This window comes from Portunus trituberculatus, chromosome 46 (genome assembly GCF_017591435.1).
Source record: "Portunus trituberculatus isolate SZX2019 chromosome 46, ASM1759143v1, whole genome shotgun sequence".
Lineage (NCBI taxonomy): Eukaryota > Metazoa > Arthropoda > Malacostraca > Decapoda > Portunidae > Portunus > Portunus trituberculatus.
The window spans coordinates 1,742,709-1,765,204 of NC_059300.1; the positions used below are offsets into that span (position 1 = coordinate 1,742,709).

A 22,496-nucleotide genomic window follows, 5' to 3' on the forward strand; every position below is an offset into this window, starting at 1 on the left:
AATTTGTAGAACACCACCTCTCCTCTGCTAAACCTCATCTTCTTTTCCTCACCGAAACACAGCTGTCTGAGGCAACTGACAGTAGCCCCTTCTCTGTTCCCTCCTACTTTCTCTCATTTTCATTCCAAAGCTGGATGTTGCGTCTATGTGCGCAACGACTTAACTTGCTCTCGTGCCCACGCTCTTGAGTCTTCTGAGTTTTCCATCATCTGGCTTCGACTTAACAGTCACTCTCAAACTAAACTAATCTGTGCTGTTTATCTCTCCCCTAACTCTTCTGACTACAGTAAATTCTTCGACTACTTCACTTCTAAAGTGGAGCACATTCTGTCCCTCTACCCTTTCGCTGAGATTTCCATTCTTGGAGATTTCAATGTTCACCACCAGCTTTAGCTTCTCTCTCCCTTCACTGACCATCCTAGTGAACTAGCCTTCAACTTTGCTATCCTCCATGACCTAGAGCAACTGGTGCAACACCCTACTCGTATTCCTGACCGTCTTGGAGACACGCCCAACATTCTTGATCTCTTCCTCATCTCTAATCCTTTTGCTTATGCTGTCACCCTTTCATCTCCGTTGGGCTCCTCCGATCACAATCTCATTTCTATATCTTGTCCTTTTTCTCTAATCCCTCCACAGGATCCCTCAAAGCGAAGGTGCCTCTGGCGTTTTGCCTCTGCCAGTTGGGGGACCTGAGGAGGTATTATGCTGATTTTCCTGGAATGATTACTGCTTCCGTGTCAGAGACCCATCTCTTTGTGCTGAACGCATAACAGAGGTGATAGTGTCTGGCATGGAGGCGTACATTCCTCATTCTTTTCTCAACCTAAACCTTCTAAACCTTGGTTTAACTCAGCCTGTTCTCGTGCTATACATGATAGAGGTTGCCCACAAAAGGTACTTGAGCCTTCCATCTCCTGAATCTCATGCACTTTATATCTCTGCCGGAATCATGCCAAGTCTGTTCTTCAACTTGCCAAACACTCTTTCATAAATAGAAAATGTCAAAATCTTTCAAACTCAAACTCCCTCGAGACTTCTGGCATCTAGCCAAAACATCTCAAATAACTTCACTTCTTCATCTTTCCTCCTTTATTTCATCCTGATGGCACCACTGCCATCTCTTCTGTCTCTAAAGCTGAACTCTTCTCTCAAACCTTTGCTCACAACTCCACCTTGGACGATTCTGGGCCTCCCTCTCCTCCTCCCTCTGACTATTTCATGTCTACAATTAAAATTCTTCGTAATGATGTTTTCCATGCCCTTGCTGGCCTAAACCCTCGGAAGGCTTATGGACCTGATGGGGTCCCTCCTATTGTTCTCAAAAACTGTGCTTCTGTGCTTGCACCTTGCCTGGCCAAACTCTTCCAACTTTGTCTATCGACTTCTACCTTTCCTTCCTGCTGGAAGTTCGCCTACATTCAGCCTGTTCCTAAAAGGGTGACCGTTCTAACCCTCAAACTACCGTCCTATAGCTTTAATCTCTTGCTTGTCTAAAGTTTTTTAATCTATCCTGAATAGGAAGATTCTCAAACATCTGTCACTTCACAATCTTCTGTCTGATCGCCAGTATGGCTTCCGTCAAGGTCGCTCTACTGGTGATCTTCTGGCTTTCCTTACTGAGTCTTGGTCATCCTCTTTTAGAGATTTCGGTGAAACTTTTGCTGTAGCGTTAGACATATCAAAAGCTTTTGATAGAGTCTGGCTTTGATTTCAAACTGCCCTCCTACGGCTTCTATCCTTCTGCAACTTTATCTCATGTTTCCTTTCCGACCAATTGCTGCTGTAATAGACGGCCACCTCTCTATTAATAGTGGTGTTCCTCAGGGTTCTGTCCTGTCACCCACTTTTCTATCCCTTAACTTCCGGGGATTAAAATATTTTTCCTGTCTAATGACGGGAAAAATGGTACTAAAATTGTCAGAACACAGTTTGAATACTCAATTATTTCCTTATTCTGAATACAATGATGTACTTTCCAGCTCGATATGACGTCTGAGAGTTTAGTTATTGCCTTATCAAAGTTTCCTCCTCCGGGCACGGTGTGACCAGTCAAGAGGAAACAGCCCGGAGAGCGACGCGCGCTCTCTCTCTCTCTCTCTCTCTGTGTGTAGTGTGTGTGTGTCTGATTTCTGAGACACGTGTGTGTGTGTGTGTGTGTGTGTGTGTGTGTGTGTGTGTGTGTGTGTGTGTGTGTGTAAGCATTACTCTCTCTCTCTCTCTCTCTCTCTCTCTCTCTCTCTCTCTCTCTCTGACAAGTGTTGATGTGTGTAGGCCCGTGTGTGACTCAGATGAGTTACCTCAAAGCTTTTCTCGAATGACTCATAGTGGTGTTCCGTCAGGAGTTCATTTCCTGTGATGTTTTCCACTCTTTCTCGTATTATTCATTCAATCACTGCTGTTTCTTCATCATGAAAAGTGTTGCTCTCACTCACTATATGGTCCAAGAAAGCATCACTACAAACGCCATGAAATAGTCACAATTGTGTTGCACAGGAGGAATTCAGCTGTTATGCCAGGAGACACAGATAAATCAGGCATAACTGGGAAAAAATCATCATTGAATTCCGATTGAAAGACAGGTCGGGGTCTCGCGTACCTCTGCCACGCCCCTTGATCGTCTCCCCAGAACGCGAGGAGCACGCGCATGCCTCGTCTCCTAGAAACACTCTGTGTCCTTGACACATTATCTGAGTCTGTTCTTCATCATTATTGCCTTCACTGTCACTTATACTGTGTAAGAGTCTCTGTCTCTTTGTCTGTTCTCCTGAGAAAGCAGGTGAATGATGCTCTACATCCGTGTCCTCACTACTAGTCTCTTCACTTTCCCCAGTTTCTTCTTCTATATATTCACTGTCACTTTCTTCTAGCTCAGAACCACTGCTAAGTAAAAGGGTTCTGCCTTGCTCCATGGTGATTTACAATCTGACCCGATCCTTCGCTGTTATCACTGACCTTTCTACCCAGCGTTGGGGGTTGCCAAGTGTCGCCCATAAAACGGGAAAACAGTTCAGTTACCTCTAAAATTAGGAGCTCTTGTGGAAACACTTGTGTGGTAAAAGATGCCAGATACTTCTACTCACCATCCGCCTCAAGAGGCGCGAGAGACTTAAAATTACGCCGGAAAAATCTTGATTACTGGGACGAATCCGTCACCGGACGTTCTGACGCAAACGTTTATATACGACTGCCGGAAGTTAAGGGTTAATGACCTTAACCAAACTTCTTGCCCTATCCACTCCTACGCTGATGATACCACCCTACATCTTTCCACGTCCTTTCAGAGACGACCAACCCTTCAGGAAGTCAACAGATTATGCAGGGACGCCACAGAACGCCTGACTTCCGATCTTTCTAATATTTCCGATTGGGGCAGAGAAAATCTAGTAGTTTTCAATGCCTCAAAAACTCAATTCCTCCATCTAACAAATCGACACAACCTGTTGCATCAACTATCTTTCTATATCGTTGGTCTGTCGCTATTTTCATGGAAACTAACTGTTCTACTGATCTTGCCCTAACTGCATACCTCCTTATCCATCCTCCTGCGTTTGGAGGGTTCCAGTCGCTGATACAAGGTCTCATTTCTTCTTCCTCTTTCTCACCACCGGAATCCCTATTCTGTCCAACTCTCTAACGCTGTGGATGCTGAACAAGGATTTCTTCTTCCTTTTATCCCTATTCTGCACCCACAACTGACAGCCAGGAGGACGGGAGTGCAGGGCGAGCAAGGGACGCTCGCCATTGGTGGATCGCGGCCCAGCCAGGCCTCCGGTGATCTGGTTTGGGATTGGCCAGCGTGTCCAGCACTCCTTCTCCTCCGATCTGTTTCCTGATTGGCCAGCATGTCCAGCTCTGATCGGTCACGTGATTGGCTACCTGTTATCCGGCTGTAAAGTATATATATAACCGCTGTACTCAAATAAATCAGTTTCTGATCTGCCACCACGCTTTTCACTGCCCTCGCTGCCTTGGCTTGTAGCTGCTCGCTACAGTGGTGACCCTGGAGTGACCTCCTCATTCTCCACGCACTCTTCAGCATGGCTGACGGCGTCACACCACCCTCTTCTCCTTCCGCCGCAAGGGCTGTTCCTGCAGCCGCCGTCGCACAGGTCAAGCTCCCCACCTTCTCCGTGCTCGACGCTCCCACGTGGTTCTGGCGAGCAGAGGTGCAATTCCGGCTGAAGAGACTTACTAGTTCGACGATCCAGGCTGACAACGTCCTCGCCTCCCTCCCTGACAATCTCTTTCCCCGCATCTCAGAGTGGCTGTGCCTCCACGACCCTTTGAATGGCGTCCGTTTTCTCGTGGATACTGGCGCTGGCTGGTCTCTTCTCCCAGCCTCTCGGTGGAGGAAGCACCACCTACCGCAGCCCTATGTCAGACTTACGGCGGCCAATGGTACACCGATTCCGACATACTGCCGCCAGCACCTCGCCATCCGGATTGACGAACGCACATATGGCTGGAGCTTCATGGTGGCCAACGTTACCCTCCCTCTCCTGGGTGCGGATTTCCTGGCCAACTACCAGCTCCTCGTGGACGTCTCTGGTGCTAGGTTGCTCGATACAGCTTCCTTTACCACTATTCCCATCACCGCTGCCCAGGACGCCCCCACCGTTTATGTGATTGATGCCGCAGATGCCTTCACTCACCTCCGTGACTCCTACCCGGACGTGTTCAAGCCTGAGCTTCGTCAATGCCCGCGGGTTCTGGCCAAGCACGGCGTCTACCACCACATCAAGACGTCTGGTCCTCCGGTGTTCTCCAAGTTTCGCTGGTTGGCCCTCGACAAACTCGCCGCAGCGAAGAAGACTTTCGCCAAATTGGAGCGCCTGGGCATCTGCCAGAGGGCGCCGAGTCCTTGGGCGTTCCCTCTTCACATTGTGAAGAAGAAGGATGGCTCCCTCCGGCCTTGTGGCGACTATAGGCGCCTCAACATGCAGACAGAGCCGGACCACTACCCTCTTCCCAACATGGCAGACATCACTTCTTTCCTTCACGGGGCCAACATCTTTTCTAAGCTGGACCTGTTGAAAGGGTATTACCAGTGCACATGCCTGACATCCCAAAAACAGCTGTCACCACTCCCTTTGGTAATTTCACGTTTAATTACAGCTGTTTTGGCCTCCGTAACGCTGGAGCGACATTCCAGAGGATGATGGACGGCATTCTGGGGGATTGATGACAGAGGAACGGCCTGGTCGTGCGCTACGACAAGTGTGTGTTTGGCTTCGCTGAAGTGGACTTCCTGGGACACCGCCTCTTCCCAGCCAGTGTTTCGCCTCTCCCTGACAAGGTGGCTGCTATCAAGAACTTCCCCACACCTACCACGGTCAAGGCCCTGCAAGAATTTGTTGGCCTGGTGAACTACTACCACCGTTTCCTGCCTGGCATCGCCTCCGTCATGGCCCTGTTGTATGGTGCACTGGCTGGGAAGCCCAAGGAGTTGTCATGGAGTGACCCACATGCCGTAGCTTTTCAGAAGGCCAAGGATGCCCTTGCCTCTGCTACTCTCCTTACCTTCCCGATCCTGGGGGCGCCCCTCCTCTTAACTACGGATGCCAGTGACGTTGCCATCGGTGCTGTCCTTGAGCAAGTGGTCAAAGGGCTTCCCCGCCCCCTGGGATTCTTCAGCCGTAAGCTATTACGGGCCGAACGACAGTACTCGACCTTTGATTGGGAGCTCCTCGCCGTGCATCACGCTGTCTGGCACTTCCGCCATATCCTCGAGGGTGCCACCTTTATGATTCAGACTGACCACATGCCTCTGGTGCACGCCTTCACCCGCCAGGCTGATGCTTGGTCCCCTCGCCAGCGCCGTCATCTCTCCCCCATTGCCGAGTTTGGCTGTTCCCTTCGCCACCTGCCGGGTAAGCAGAACCCTGTTGCCGATGCCCTCTCTTGGGTCCCCATCGACGCTGTGCAGTTAGGCCTCGACTACACCCGCCTCGCCAAGTTTCAGAGGGCGGACCCAGAGACGGCGGCCTGTTGGACCTCCGTTACCTCCCTTTCATGGCAGGACGTCCCCATGAGCAGTGACGGCACCACGGTCCTCTGCGACATCAGCACTGGCCGCCCTCGCCCATGGATACCGGTCTCCCTCCGCCGCCATGTCTTTGACCTCATCCATGGGTTGGCCCATCCCTCTCGGCGTGCGACAGCTCGCCTCCTGAAGCAGAACTTTGTGTGGCATGGTATTTCCAGAGACGCTAATGACTGGGTTCGCGCCTGCACTGCTTGTCAGACCACGAAGATTCAGAGGCACACCGAGATGGGCCCTGCGTCCTTTCCCCAGCCACGGCGACGTTTCGGCCACATCCATGTCGATGTGGTGGGTCCCCTTCGCCCTTCCGGGGGGTATCGCTACCTCTTCACCATCATGGACCATTCGACTAGGTGGCCGGAAGCTGTCCGGATGGTCGACGTCACTGCTGCATCCTGCTCCGCTGCCCTGCTCTCTGGGTGGGTCTCACGTTTCAGCGTTCCCGATCATATCACATCTGACCATGGCCCCTCTTTTACTTCACAGCTGTGGACGTCCCTGGGTGAGCTGCTAGGAGTTGACATTCATCACACCACGGCTTATAACCCATAAGCTAATGGGATGGTGGAACGTTTTCACAGGACCCTGAAGGCTGCCCTGATGTCCCGGTGCGGTTCCACGACGTGGTCTTTGCAGCTTCTGTGGGTGCTCCTCGGCCTTCGCACTGCCCCGAAGTAAGGACTTGGTGTCTCCTCTGTGGAAATGGTTTACGGCGACTCCCTTGTAGTCCCAGGCGAGTTCTTCCCCGATGCTTCCTCCTGTGACAACTTGGCTTGGCTGCGTCATATTGTCAGGAAGTTCGCTCCATGGAAGCAAATGTACAGAGCGTCCGGCCACCGCTACGTCCCCTGAGATCTCCATACTACGAAGTATGTTTTTCTCCGCACGGATGCCAGCAGGCCTCCCCTAACTCCTACCTACACTGGCCCCTATGAAGTTGTTGCACGGAAGGAGAAGGCTTTCCTGCTGCGGATTAAGGGCGCCAACGATTGGATCTCCATAGATCGCCTCAAGCCGGCTTATCTGCAGGATGATGACCCAACTCCTGTTCAGCTCTCCAGGGCTGGCCGTCCGCTCTCTCATGCCCCTAGGCATCTTTACTGAGCGGGGGGAGTATTGTGGCTGCACCTCGCACCCACAACTGACAGCCGGGATCACAGGAGCGCAGGGCAAGCAAGGGACGCTCGCCATTGGCGAATCGCGGCCCAGCCAGGCCTGCGGTGATCTGGTTCGGGATTGGCCAGCGTATCCAGCACTCCTTCTCCTCCGATCTGTTTCCTGATTGGCCAGCATGTCCAGCTCTGATCGGTCACGTGATTGGCTACCTGTGATCCGGCTGTGAAGTATATATATAACTGTTGTACTCAAATAAATCAGTTCCTGACCTGCCACCACACTTTTCACTGCCCTCACTGTCTTGGCTAGTAGCTGCTCGCTACAATGCAAGAGTTAACCAGTACTCTCAATCATTCATCCCTTTCACTGGTAAGCTCTGGAACTCCCTCCCTGCATCTGAATTTCCAAATTCCTACGACTTGTCTTCTTTTAAGAGGGAGGTATCGAGGCATTTGCTCCCCAACTTTGGCTGATGCTTTTACACTTTTTAGAGAGCCAGCACTCAAGTGGGTCTTTTCTTTTAATCTTTCTTTTTTTTTGCCCTTGGCTGGCCTTCTTCCCTACGTAAAAGAAAAAATATATATCTTGTTTGGCCCCCTTTTTTTTTTTTTTTAGCAAAGTCATGGATTACCTGGTAAACTGAATAAAGAACCATTATTCCATTTTCTCTGCAGTAATGAGAGATATGGCAACATTGCACGGATTATCAACTTTGCCCTAAGCTGCTGGTCAGAGAGGAAGGCGTGAAAGGGACCATGACTTCCACTCAGACCAAATTTCATTCATCCCTTCTTAACTCTTAAACATATGGCAGGATTTGCTGTATGTAGCTGTCTGACAACTCTGCAGCTTTAGAATTCAAAGTAGATGATATGTTTCCTTAGTCAACGTTCGCCTGTGGCATGTGTGCTTGAATTTTAATTTTCTTTCACGCCCCCTCATGGCCCCTTTTTGTGGATGCATAAGCTTACCATTGTGCCCTGTTACTACCTACTATGGGACCTAGGAAACTAATTAGTAAGGCCCAAATCTCAGTCATTTGTGCCTTAGTGAGGAAGAATAAATCATATCAAGAAATTGCCGTGAACACTGGCATAGCTCTCAGAACTATTCAACGTTGGACCAAAATTTATTGTGAGGGAGGAAGAGACGCTTCGCCACCAGCTAACAAGCTTGAAGGGCATAAGCGCAGTGTGAGCTAGGTAACTCTGAACATTATTCGAAGACAGCTTGAGGCCAACCCTCACATACACAGCAAGGAACTTAGGGCCAGGAACCCTCTTTGCTGGCGTGGGTGAGTGAAAGGAGTGTGCGGAGATATGTGACAGGCAACACGTGATACCGGAGTTGCCATTGAGTTTCAAATCCTTGCTTCACATATGGTCACCGTAACAGTAGGCTTGCATTTAGTGTCTCAGCACAAAGATTGGGACTTAGGTAAGTGGTGTAGGGTACTTTGGTCATATGAGGCAAGCTTTCAGGTTACAGACAACCAGAGAAACCGTGTTTACCGCAGACCCGGTAGCAACTGTTACAATCCACGCTACACAACACACACATTAAAACCCAGATTCTTTGATGGTGTGGGGTTATTTTTCTTACTATGGCCTTGGAAAATTAGTGTTTTTGCCTAAGAATGTTCGTATAAACCAAAATAACTACTTTGAGCTAATTTTAGATGAGTTAGATTAGTGTATGGAACAGTGCAATGCTGATATCTTCATGCAAAATGGTGCACCATGCCATATGGCAAAGTTAATTGTTGACTGGTTTGATTTCTGCAATATCAGTCTTTTAAAACTTTGGCCTGCAAATTCGCCAGACCTTAACCCTATAGAAAATCTCTGGGTGTACATAAAACTGAAGCTAAAGGAGAGAGATACCTCCTCCCTCCCACACCTCCATGCCACTATTCAGGACATATGGGACAATATTGACGCTCAGTATCTCCACCACCTGGGTGATTCACTTCCCAAGAGACTCGAAAAGGTCAAGAAGGCATGAGGGCACCCTATCAATTACTATAGTTTAGGTGAATACCCTCATTGAAACATATTTTCTGTGTCATTAATCTCCTTCACAGGATGTCACAGGTACCATGCCTTCCGCTCTGACCAGCAGTGTATGGGTCAGTACGATTTAGTTTTACTATAGCAAAACATTAAGAAAATTTTTTGCTATAATCATGAAGCAGAGAGCATAAAATATGATGAAATGAGCTAAATACTGTGCACATCACCTGAAATTTTTTTTTTTTTTTTCTAATGGAAGAGGGAAGATTGCCAAGGGCAAAAATAATCTAGAAAAAAAAGGCCAACTGGAACTGCAGGTTCCCTAAAAGATAAGAAAGTCATCCAAAATCCAGGGACAAATGTCTTGACACCTCTCTCTCTTTAAAGAAGTCAAGCCATAGGAAAATGGAAATACAGAAACAGGTAGGGAATTCCAGAGTTTACCAATGAAAGGCATGATTGATTGAGAGTACTGGTTAACTCTCGTATTAGATGGATGGACAGCATAGAGATGAGAGGAAAAATAAAGCCTTGTGCAGCGAGGCTGCAGGAGGAGGGGAAGCATGCAGTTAGCAAGATCAGTAGAGCAGTTAGCATGAAAATAGCAGTAAAAGATAGAAAGAGATGCAACATTTCGGTGATGAGAAAGAGGCTGAGGATAGTCATTCAGAGGAGGGAAGTTAATAAGATGAAAAGCTTTTGATTGCACTCTAACTAATATAATAAAGCTGTATGAGTGGAGCCTCTAAACATGCGAAGAGTACTCCATACAAAGACGGATAAGGCCCTTGTACAGAGTTAGCAGTTAGAGGGGCGAAAAAAAAAAAAAAATGGCTGAGACACCACAGAATACCTACTTTCATAGAAGCTGTTTTAGCAAGAGATGAGATGTGAAGTTTCCAATTAAGATTATGAGAAAAGGACAAACTGAGGATATTCAGTGTGGAAGAGGGAGACAGTTGAGTGTCATTGAAGAAGAGGGGATAGTTGTCTGGAAGGTTGTGTTGAGTTGATAGATGGAGGAAATGAGTTTTTTGAGGAACTGAAAACTACTAAGTTTTCTCTGCCTCAATCAGAAATCTTAGAAAGATCCGAAATCAGGTGTTCTGTGGCGTCCCTGCATGATTTGTTGACTTCCTGAAGGTTGGTCATCCCTGAAAGGACGTGGAAAGATGTAGGGTGGTACCAGCAGTGTAGGAGTGGATAGGGCAAGAAGTTTGGTTAAGAAGGTCATTAATGAATAAAAGAAAGAGTGGGTGATAGGACAGAATCCTGAGGAAAACCACTTTAAATAGACTTAGGGGAAGAACAGTGGCTGTCTACCACAGCAGCAATAGAACGGTTGGAAAGGAAACTTGGGGCAAAGTTGCAGAGAGAAGGATAGAAACCATAGGACGACAGTTTTGAAATCAAAGCTTTGTGCCAGACTCTATCAAAAGCTTTTGATATGTCTAACGCGACAGCAAAAGTTTCACCGAAATCTCTAAAAGAGGATTGTCAAGACTCAGTAAGGAAAGCCAGAAGATCATCAGTAGAGTGGCCTTGACAGAAGCCATACTGGCAATCCGATAGAAGATTGTGAAGTGACAGATGTTTAAGAATCTTCCTATTGAGGACTGATTGAGAAACTTTAGACAAGCAAGATATTAAAGCTATAGGACAGTAGTTAGAGGGATTAGAACGGTCATCCTTTTTAGGAACCGGCTTAATGTAGGCAAACTTCCAGCAAGAAGGAAACGTAGAAGTCAATAGACATAGTTGAGAGTTTGGCCAGGCAAGGTACAAGCACGGAAGCACAGTTTTTGAGAATAATAGAGAGGCCCCATCATGTCCATAAGCCTTCTGTGGGTTTAGGCCAGCGAGGGCATGGAAAACATCATCATGAAGAACTTTAACTGTAGGTACGAAATAGTCAGAGGGAGGAGGAGAGGGAGGAACAAGACCAGAATCATCCAAGGTGGAGTTGAGAAGAGTTCACCTGTAGAGACAGATGAGATGGCAGTGGTGCCATCAGGATGAAATAAAGGAGGGAAAGATGAAGTAAAGTTGTTGGAGATGTTTTTGGCCAGATGCCAGAAGTCACGAGGGGGAGTTGGAGTTTGAAAGTTTCTGACATTTTCTATGTATGAAAGATTGTTTGGCAAGTTGAAGAACAGACTTGGCATGTTTCCAGGCAGAAATATAAAATGCGTGAGATTCAGGAGATGGTAGGCTCAAGTACCTTTTGTGGGCAACCTCTCTATCATGTATACCAAGAGAATAGGCTGTGTTAAACAAAGGTTTAGAAGGTTTAGGTTGAGAAAAAGAATGAGGAATGTATGCCTCCATACCAAACACTATCACCTCTGTTATGCATTCAGCACACAGAGTTGGGTCTCTGAAACGGAAATAGTAATCATTCCATGGAAAATCAGCATACCTCGTTAGGTCCCCCCAACTGGCAGAGGCAAAACACTGGAGGCACCTCCATTTTGGGAGATCCTGAGGAGGAATTGGAGAAATAAGACAGGATAAAGAAATGAGATTGTGATCAGAAGAGCCCAACTGAGAAGACAACAGCATAAGAAGGATTAGAGGTAAGGAAAAGATAAAAAATGTTGGGTGTATCTCCAAGATGGTCAGGAACACGAATAGGGTGTTGTAGCAGTTGCTCTAGGTCATGGAGGATAGCAAACTCGAAGGCTAGTTCACCAGGATTGTCAGTGAAGGATTTGTGATGTATCATCACCTTGTGACAAATTCCATTTCTTTCCTCTCTATATGACCTTACTTTATCCATTTACATTATACTGTTAACATATCACTCTATAAATCCTGGTATATATGAAGGAAACAACCATGTTTTGATGACTAAACTTAGCAGGACAGTACTGAAGGTTACCTGTTTACATCATATCTCCCAAATCTTCTCCAAGCTACTGCTTGTCTGTCTATATTGTGCCTAAATGTTTTCCTTGCCACTTTCTTCTTTGGAATTACAACTTATCCTTTCATAACTTGGTTCTTATTTCCTAACAGTTTGCCCAGTCAACATAACACATGTATAGACTGAATTTTACAACAACACTATTAACTAATATCTCCCGCCTTGAATTTTTAGCGTTTTGGAGAAGTCAGTGCATCTGATATTGGTCAACCTTTTTGTCTCCCCATGGTTTCGGCTGTCACAATATCCTGTCAGTACAAATAATAATTGCTTGGTTCTTTTGGGATTTGCCAGATAAAATAAAAAACTGTGAAAAACTGTTTCAAAATATGCAGCAAGACTAGAAATAAATGTGGAAACTCTGAGAGACTAGTTGCAAGCATTTTGTTTATAATAACAGTTCTGCAGAGTGTACACCACCAGATAACATGGATAAGGTTAGCATAAACAATTAAGATTAATGCTTTATACTATGTAAGTACAATACATCGAAATGTATCATGAGAGGTGGTTTTAAAATAATCATCTCCTCGGTAATGTGGAAGCATTGACCCACCCCTACAATAAAACTGCCAGCGATCACAAGCAACTAAGCCCATATTGAATACCCCAATTGATGAGGAAATCTTACTACTGACTTGCGATTCTTCAAGCTTATTACAGTTGGCACCAGAAGCTAAGCTGATTTAAAAAGAAGTCACACTCTCTCTTTCAGCACAAAATTTTTCTTCATCGTTAAGAGGGCCCTTGATTTGTGCCAATGCAATGTTGCCTACACTGAGTGGTGTAATGATAGGAGCTTCTGAGCCTTCCAAGCAAACTCCAATCAGCTGTTGTCTTACAATTGTTCTATTCTATGCTTTGTCATGCCTGTGTCATATCTACGTTGACAGTGCCGCCCCACTCAACCCGTGTTAGTGATATGGGCGAGAAAAAAATGTAAGTGAACAGACAACTGTCCAAACTGTTGCTATGAAGAAATCTATTCTAAGGTTCATATAAAGATGGTTTAGATGATGTGCAGCACATAGAATGTTTGCTGGAAAAGTTCCGAGATAAAAGATTGTGAACATTATTATCCTATATTGTAATTATTTTTCAAAGAAAAACTGAGCAAAATTACTTTTGAATTTTTTTTTTATGTTACCATTGTAAAGATAGTTTCCCTGTGTATCTTGTGATATATATGTACCTACCAATTTCCAAGGAAAATGCAAAAGTTTTACATAGCATGCAGAGACCACAAATGACTGCCAACAGAAGATATATTGGAAAGAAAACTTATAAACTTACTGGTGTGTGATAAGGTTAAGTGTAACAATCCAAACAGTAGAGGATGCTACATGAAGTGTTGTGTGCCCTGTGGCTAGGTGGCCAACTGTGGAGGATGAGATCTAAACTCAGGTTACCATTATAGGCAGAACAGCCAGCCAAAGCTCAACTTCCATTTTCCAGTCATACCCAAGACAGAATCTGCCCTCTCACCAGGTATTATACTTTAAACCTATCTGTGCATTGTTAAGAAGTGTTAATGTAAAAATGACTGTAAAGCTCTGGCAGAAATAGACTAACATATGGTTTGCTTTCACCAGAGAGGAAGAAGTGTGGGGAGGAAATTCATTGTGCCAAGCATATGGTCAGAGTTAGGTGTTTGGATAGGGGTTTCACTCATTGTTGAGGTCAATTTGACCCTCTTTGGGTAAACCCATAAGGAGGGAGTAGGTGAACCAGGTGGGGTGTCACCTGGTAGGATCAGTTAGGTTACTGAGATCTTGTGGTGTGCGAGTGTGCTGTGGGGTGCCGTGGCATATCAGTCCCAGTTGTGAAATGCATCAAGTGGTAATAAATGTAAAGCATCAGCAAGTGTAATTATAGTCCGTTCATCCAAAGAATCCAGGCCGAAACTGCTAGTTCAGTTGGCAGCCCTCCCCACCCCCGCCGCCACTAAACCTTCCTGACACTTAAATTTTTTTCAAGTACATTTATTTTTCTTCAAGCTATAAACTTGTATATCTATTGAGTTAAGTGAAGAAAAATAAATGTACTTGAAGAAAAAAGTGTCGGAAGGTTTAGTGGCGGGTAGGGCTGCCAACCGAACTAGTAGTTTCGGCCTGGATTCTTTGGATGAACGGACTATAGTGTTAGCACTTCTAGTTCTGGGTGTTGTGTCATGCTCCATCTGTTCACAACCACACTGAGCTTCTGACTGGACTGCGACTGCTTGCACAGCTACCTACCACCCCTGTAGTGGGTTTTACCACTACAAATTGTTGGCTATAGCGGTGGGATAGTTAAGAGACTTGAGTATTTGCTACTGTTGGATTACTGCTCAATCTCAGTGTGTAAACGGATGGTGAAATTTTGTGCACAGCCAACTAGTCATGTCCATCCTCAGGAACAGGAGACAAAAATAGAGGCATGCATGTTAAGCACTCCTAGTTATATGTGAACCATGCAGTAAGGGGGGAAGGATTGCTTTTTAAAAGATATGAAAGCTGGGATAGAATGAGTTTATTACTAAGTAAAGAGACCATGGCACATCTGTGGACAAGGTTTCAGTTAGCTGCCTACAACTACAACTGTCTCCACCCACATCTCACCAATGGGGCTTCCCCACATGCCACACTGTGCCTGCACACCATCACTGCTTTCACCTCAGGCACACAGGTCATGCAGTTGTCACAGCCACTTCAAAAACAACAGAACAGAGGCTGTCCACCACCCACTGCCTCAAGGACATCAGGAAGATAGAGAGTCCCCAACTGTTATGCTACTACAATCATTACCAGACATGCATGCCTGACTGATCCAGTGTGTAGTGAACACCACTACACTACTGCTACTTCTACTATCCAGTCACCATGTGAGTTCAGACAGCACCGAGACTCCAGCACACACACTTGCCTACACGACTGCTCATCCCGTCACCTCTACCTATTGTACATCTATAAGAAATATCAGTATACGAACATCTCTAGTTTCCTTCTCCATCTGTGTCCTGGCTAGATAGTGAACACTACAATTGGTGATCCTGAAGTGTAGCCTTGACGCGTGATGGAGCAGAACACCACAGCACAGCACAGGAGCATAGTGAAGGAAAGGCGTTGACGATCCAAAAGGCCTGACTCCACAGCAACAATGAGCCTCCTGCACCATCAGGGAGGGACTCTTGCTTTGGAAGGCGCCTTCACTGACCCTCCCCCCAATCACCCTACCAACACCGCTGCCGCTACTGCTACTCGGGGGAGGGGTTCTGCCTTGCATTGGGCCTTCACTGCCGTCCCACTAATACGTGCCACCGTCGTCACTACTGCCACTGAGGGACTTCGCCTCAGTAGCCCGCCAAACACATGCTACCACCGCCGCTGCCAAATGAAATCACCCTCACATCGCAGACCTCCCATCGCCACCGCTGCTGCCATCCAGTGAAAGCTTCAGCTTCGCATCACAGACCTCTGCGGGCTGGCTGCGCCCCTTCAGAGCCTTCGTATTAGAGACGCCGTCAGTCTCTCCTCATCGTCTCCGTTGTTGTCATTGTTGTTCAGCAAGAGCAGCACCTCCAAGCCGGAGCTGCCCATGCGGCTGCCCTCACGTTGCGTCACTGCCAAAGTCACACTCACCTGAGGCTAAAAGTCCTCCCGCTGCAGACCCCAAGGACCCAAGCCCCTAGGCGAAGGAGCCCTGCACCCTGGATCCCACGCCAACCCGCACCTCGGACACCAAGGTGCCCCATACCACAGACGCCAAGGCACCATGGACCCCCGAGGACAAGCTTTCCTGTACCCCAGGCCGCCACCCCCTGATGCCAAGCCCCCCACCTGTCCCTGACACCAAGCCCCTACCTGCGCCGTTATCTCTGCCCCAGCACACAGAGTGGTTTCCTGCGCACAACCAACGCCATTCCTTCTTTCTTTGCGGGAGGGGGGGTACTGTAGTGAGCATCACTACACTACTACTACAATCATTACCAGACATGCACGCCTGACTGACTTCAGTGTGTAGTGAACACCACTACATTACTGCTACTTCTTCTATCCAGTCACCACGTGAGTTCAGACAGCACTGAGACTCCGCCTACACAACCGCTCGTCCCGTCACCTCTACCTATTGTATACAGTACAGGCAACCCCCGTTTAACGAAGGTTCACACAACAAAATTTCGCTACAACGAAGGTTTCATTTTACTACCATCTGCTTGTTTAACGAACATCAAACTCGCTTTAACAAAGTTTTATCCAGGTAATTTTTTCCAAATTTGAAAGCCCCACCGTATCATACAAGCTGACAAGCTTTTGAATACATCAGGAGCTGCTGGTACTAAGGCCTGCCTCAGGAGAAATCCTGAGACACCTGTAGAATAAAGATTAAGATCAAGCCTCTCATGGACAACACAGGCACTGCCGATACAAAGGCCTGACTCAGAAGAAATTCTGCGTCACCTGTAGCATCAAGATCAAGATCACGCACCACTCACTCCCCAGTCAAAACATAACAGCGTCACCAGCAGCTCATCTTCCCTAGTTCAACTTACACCAAAACGCCCTGCAATGTGGCCTAACGTTCCTAAAAAGACCAGGAAGTGTCTTACTCTCGAAGTGAAGCTGGGTATTATTCACAGACAGAGAGGCCAGAAAACTAATAACATTGCTTCCACCATCTTGACTCCATCTACTGTCTACTATTTTCAAGTCAGCAGACTCTTTTAAGAAAGCTGGTGAGACCTCATCTTCCTTGCAAGCTAAAAGAACCACCTGAACTCGTGACTCTACAATGGATAAAATGGAAAGCCTTGTGGAAATGTGGTACATAAGTTTTGTATGCAGTACCATGATGCGCACTTTGTTTACATTCCACAGGTTGCCGGTTAGTGTATTTCCCGTTTCACTCTCCCTCCCTTCATAAAGTTAAGATCATCAACATTATAAAGTTACGTACATACATACATTAGTGTACATTATAATGACTTAAATTAAACTACCTAAATGTTTAACTTCATAATTTTTACTTTCATTAAACCTTTTACTGTACTATGATGCACTCTCGCATTGCTTACTGTCAATGGAAGTTCAAATCAGGGGTTAAACTTGTTATGATCGGTTCGCTTAACAAAGTTTCGCTTAACGAAGTGTTTTTTTTAGGAACGTAACCCCTTCGTTAAACGGGGGTTGCCTGTACTGTCATACTTCGCCCAACACGACAGTTAGGTTCCTGAGCTCGTCGAGCACGGCAAGATTCGTGTTGGGCGAATAATAGGCCCTATCGGAAAATAGGGGTTAGATTCCCAGATACTCCCAAAAAAACACTTTTTTTACCAAAACTGAAAAAAAAAAAAAAACAATAAATGAAGTACCAAACACACATTTTATTTAACTACAGTACTAGTACAGCAATACTCCGCTTAATGAACAGGATAGGGGGTGTCAAAGCTGTTCGTAGAGCGGAAATTCGTTAAGCGGAGGTAATTTTCCCATAGGAAACAATGGAAATAGCGGGGATGTGTTCTGGGCTGGTCCCCAACATACCACATGGGTTAAAAAAAAAATTTAAATATATTTCTATTAGCTTTTTATAAACCTTGCCCCCAAGAAAGGATTGTTTTGTAATGCATAAAGTGAAATCTTCGTTGAATACCAGAAAATAAAGCAGAGATGAGATCACCCACACGATGCGGAGACTCACGGTGACTCGGCCGTTTCTTCTTCTTCTTGTGACCCTTTTAGCCTGCATGTTCTCTTTCACCTCAAAATTTATGTTTCCACTCCTCAATTGCCAGCTATAATGGATATCATATCTTAGTATTCATATATGCTCATGCCATGAGGATAACCTGGACTCTGTGGCAGTGAGTTGATAGTGAATTAGTAATGAAATATCGCAGTATTTCATTACTACAGTAAAAGTCCTTAAATCCGGAAAATTTGAAAGGCTGAGTTAAATATGTAAAAAAGTAAGAAATAATAGTAATAAATATATAATAATAATAGCCGAAACTGAACATGTCATCATCGACATTGAGTTTAACACAAACTCGTAAGAGAATAATATTTGGAGGTATTATAAGTGGAGTTTATGTTTCTGTACGTAATGTGTGTGTGTGTGTGTGTGTGTGTGTGTGTGTGTGTGTGTGTGTGTGTGTGTGTGTGTGTGTGTGTAATTCACCTAGGTCGCCTGCTGGTCACCCAGCCAGTCTTTCCCATTACGGAGTGAGCTCAGAGCTCATAGACCAATCTTCGGGTAGGACTGAGACCACAACACACTCCACACACCAGAAAAGTGAGGCCATAACCCCTCATTCCAGGGCCGGTATTTATCAAAAGTTCCAAGGACTGGGGGGAAGTCCTAAGTGCTTGTGGCTTTCCTAAGCGCTTGAGACTACTTCCAACTGTGAGAAAATCCTTGTGGCTTATCCCAACGTCTTGTGGTAAGTCCCAAGTCGCGCTCCGCTTGGGAGAACGAAAACGGTGTCCCAAGGAGTTGGAAGCAGTCACAAGGCAGCAAGATGGCCGAGCAACATCAACACAGGCTTCGTCAGCGCAGGAATTTCCAGCCAAGGAGAGACATATTCGACCAGAGTACGATGATGCTGAATTCAAGAGAAGGTTCAGGGTTGATCGTGCTGGCCTTGTGTTTGTGACAGACTTAGTGCGACCTGCAATTGCTAATTTAACAAAACGAAGTTGTGCTGTGAGTGCGGAGATGAAGGTGGCACTGCTTCTTCGGTATTTGGCGACGGGAAAAATGCAGCAGTGCAACACTGATGACTTTGGACTTTCACAGCCCACCATCAGCAGAGTGATCAATGACACCTTGGATGCCCTTGTACACCCTGACATCATCCAGAGGTTCATTCACTTCCCGGTGAATCTACAGGAAGTGGAGGGGATCAAGGGTGAATTCGCTGCAATTGGTGGCTTGCCCGATGTGGTGGGTGTCATTGATGGCACTCACATACAAATCACGGCACCCCACGAATATGAAGAAGTGTATATATATATATATATATATATATATATATATATATATATATATATATATATATATATATATATATATATATATATATATATATATATATATATATATATATATATATATATATATATATATATATATATATATATATATATATATATATATATATATATATATATATATATATATATATATATATATATATATATACACACACACACACACACACACACACACACACACACACACACACACACATATATATATATATATATATATATATATATATATATATATATATATATATATATATATATATATATATATATACACACACACATATATATATATATATATATATATATATATATATATATATATATATATATATATATATATATATATATATATATATATATATATATATATATATATATATATATATATGTGTGTGTGTGTGTGTGTGTGTGTGCTGCTTCCATCGTGTTGAAAGTTGAAAGTTGCACGTGTCATTGCTTACATCCGCCATGCGGTACCGAAATAATTCGAGTAGGAATATATGTACCATTACCATAAAATTGGTATATATATGAATTATTTGTGTTTTTTATAGTTTTTTCTTATTTATCATTGTATAATTAGGCAGAAAAAACATTACTTTAAGCCTAAATAACACGAAAGTTATATGTTTCCTTTTCACATGGTAACACTGACTGATTTCCACAACCTTGGGAAAAATAGAAGATAGGAATTCTCCCAACGGAGTCTCAAGGCAGCTAGGAGAAATCCCAAAATTTGAGAGTGACGTCATGGTGACGTAGACACACTTGGGAGTAAATTTAGGAGAATTCTTGGAACTTTTGATAAATACCGGCCCAGGTTATCCTCATGGCATGAGCATATATGAATACTAAGATATGATATCCATTATAGCAGGCAATAGAGGAGTGGAAACATAAATTTTGTGGTGAAAGACAATACGCAGGCTAAAAGGGTCACAAGAAGAAGAAGAAGCAGCCGAGTCACCGTGAGTCTCCGCATCGTCTGTGGGCGATCTCATCTCTGCTTTATTTTCTGGTATTCCATGTAAGATTTCACTTTGTGCATTACAAAACAATCTTTTCTCGGGGGCAAGGTTTGTAAAAAGCTAATAGAAATGTTGTTTTGTGAACATAAATGCATATATAAGACAGTAACACCACCTCTAGAGGTGGTGTTCCCAGCAACCTCAGAGCAACCACATCACCGTCCTTCCAAGCGTTCATGGAAGCCATTTCGCAGCAGGAGGTTGCTCTGAGGTTGTTAAAGAACCTTGGATCCAGCTCCAGGAGCGCTAGAGACAAAGGCAGGGAGCCAGACAATCACAGCGAAGCTGCTGCGTTTGGTCCTTCACCTGGCAAATTCAAACCCAGAAAATTCGCTAAAACGGATGTGGTTGTACGTTATGCGGACTTTTTGGTCTAACTTTATATAGTACGTTAAACCAGAAATTCGTTAGACGAACGTTCGTTAAGCGGAGTATTACTGTACCTTATTTAGTTTATTTGCTGGTTGGAGAGGGCTTGAAATACGAAGTGATGGGCCTCTGACTGGCCATGGCTATGATGAAATCAAGAGAGCGCAAGGAAACCACGTCTGCACACAACAACAGCACGATAAGGAGAGAGCGAGTGGCGCGAGGCAGCGTGCTACCGCCAGCCCCGGGGCGAGTCCAAGACGCTTGGGAGGGGAGATCGCGTGCATCCACCAGGACCAGCAGGAGATTCAAATGGAGACCAAATCGTGCAATCGTGCAATCGCGAGTCAAAGTCGTGCTCGGCGAAATATGGTATATTTTACCGATTCGTGTATACGTGAGATTCGTGTTCAGCGAATTCGTGTTCAGCGAGGTATGACAGTATCTATAATAAATAGCAGTATACGAACATCTCTAGTTTACTTCTAAATCCGTGTCCTGGCTAGATAGTGAACACTACAGTGGCACCCTCCAGAGCTATCTACCTCAAGATGTAAAACTGTTACCACCACACAGGAGAAGACTTTTTATTTTCTATTTTTTTGTATTATAATTTTGTTTTGTGTTATATTGAGGGAAAATATGTGAATTATGTATAATGTATGTGTTTAGTGCTGTAAGCACTCTGGCACATAACTTGAGAGTAATGCATTTGTAAGAATGACACATCATTTGCCCAATCTCACTGAGTGAAATCTGTAAGTCACTTCAGGACCATAAGGGAAAATTAGTTAACCAGTTGTACTACATGAGGTTGAATGCTGGATGTGTGTTGTTCTTTATTCTTTGTCTTGTTTTTGTAGAATGTCATGAATACAAGGTCGCAGATATACTCTATAAATGAAATCCCTTAGAGAGAGTGATGTCTATCTCAGTTAGATGTGCATTGTCAGACTGTCAGTGACAGATTGGTAGGCTAGGGTTATTCATGTCAAGAGCATGGTTACCTAAAACTCTCCTATGAAGTTCAAAACCTTGCATTGAGGAGAAATCATAAAGATGAGTAAATGTAAAAATTGTAAAATTCAAGACGGGTTAAAATGCTTTCTCTAGGGAGGGTAGCTATGTAACAATCCAGCTACTTGAGGTGTTTTGAACCCCTCTCGGATTTGCCAATTCAAACTCCATGCGCACAGGTTGTGTGCCGCATAGCTAGGTGGCCAGTTGAGGAGGGAGAGATCTAAACCCAGGTAATCATTATAGCCACAACAGACAGCCAAACCTCCACTTTCATTTTCCAGTCATACCCAAGCTGGAATCTGTCCTCTCACCAGATATTAAAACCAATCTATGCATTCTTAAGAAGTATTAATGTAAAAATGTGAATGTAAAACTGAAATAGACTAACATATGGTTTGCTTTCACCAAAGAGGAAGAAGTGTGGGGAGGAAATTAATTGTGTCAAGCATATGGTCTGAGTTAGGTGTTAGGGTAGAGGTTTCACTTATTATTGAGGTCAATTTAACCCTCCTTGGGTAAACCCATAAGGAGGGAGTAAGTGCACCAGGTGGGGTGTCATCCAGTAGGATCAGTTATGTTATTGGGATATTGTGGTGTGTGAGTGTGCTGTGGGGTGCCGTGGCATATCAGCCCTAGTTGTGAAGTGTATCACGGTAATAAATGTAAAGCATCAGCATGTTTAATTAATGTTAGCATTCCTGGTCCTGGGTGTTGTGCTGTGCTCCATCTGAGCCTCCGATTCACCTGCAACTACATGCGGAGCTACCTACCACCTGCTATATAAGCAACCTCATATTCTCAAAAACATGTAGCATAATTGCATATAGAAATGTAGAATGGCAAACTAATTTATATATTATAAATAAGTTAAATTAAAAATGCATGACATATTACTGATGAGAAAAATCAATCACTAGTATATAATGTAAATTCATTAATTTTGCTTTA

The 22,496-nt window shown here is 44.8% G+C and overlaps 1 protein-coding gene across 1 annotated transcript in view; it reads right to left on the minus strand.

Annotated features, from left to right (window-relative positions):
* Positions 1 to 22,496, minus strand: part of LOC123520130 (potassium voltage-gated channel subfamily KQT member 1-like) — a 123,733-nt gene that overhangs the window by 43,282 nt on the left and 57,955 nt on the right. The gene's annotated exons all lie outside the window — the stretch shown is intronic.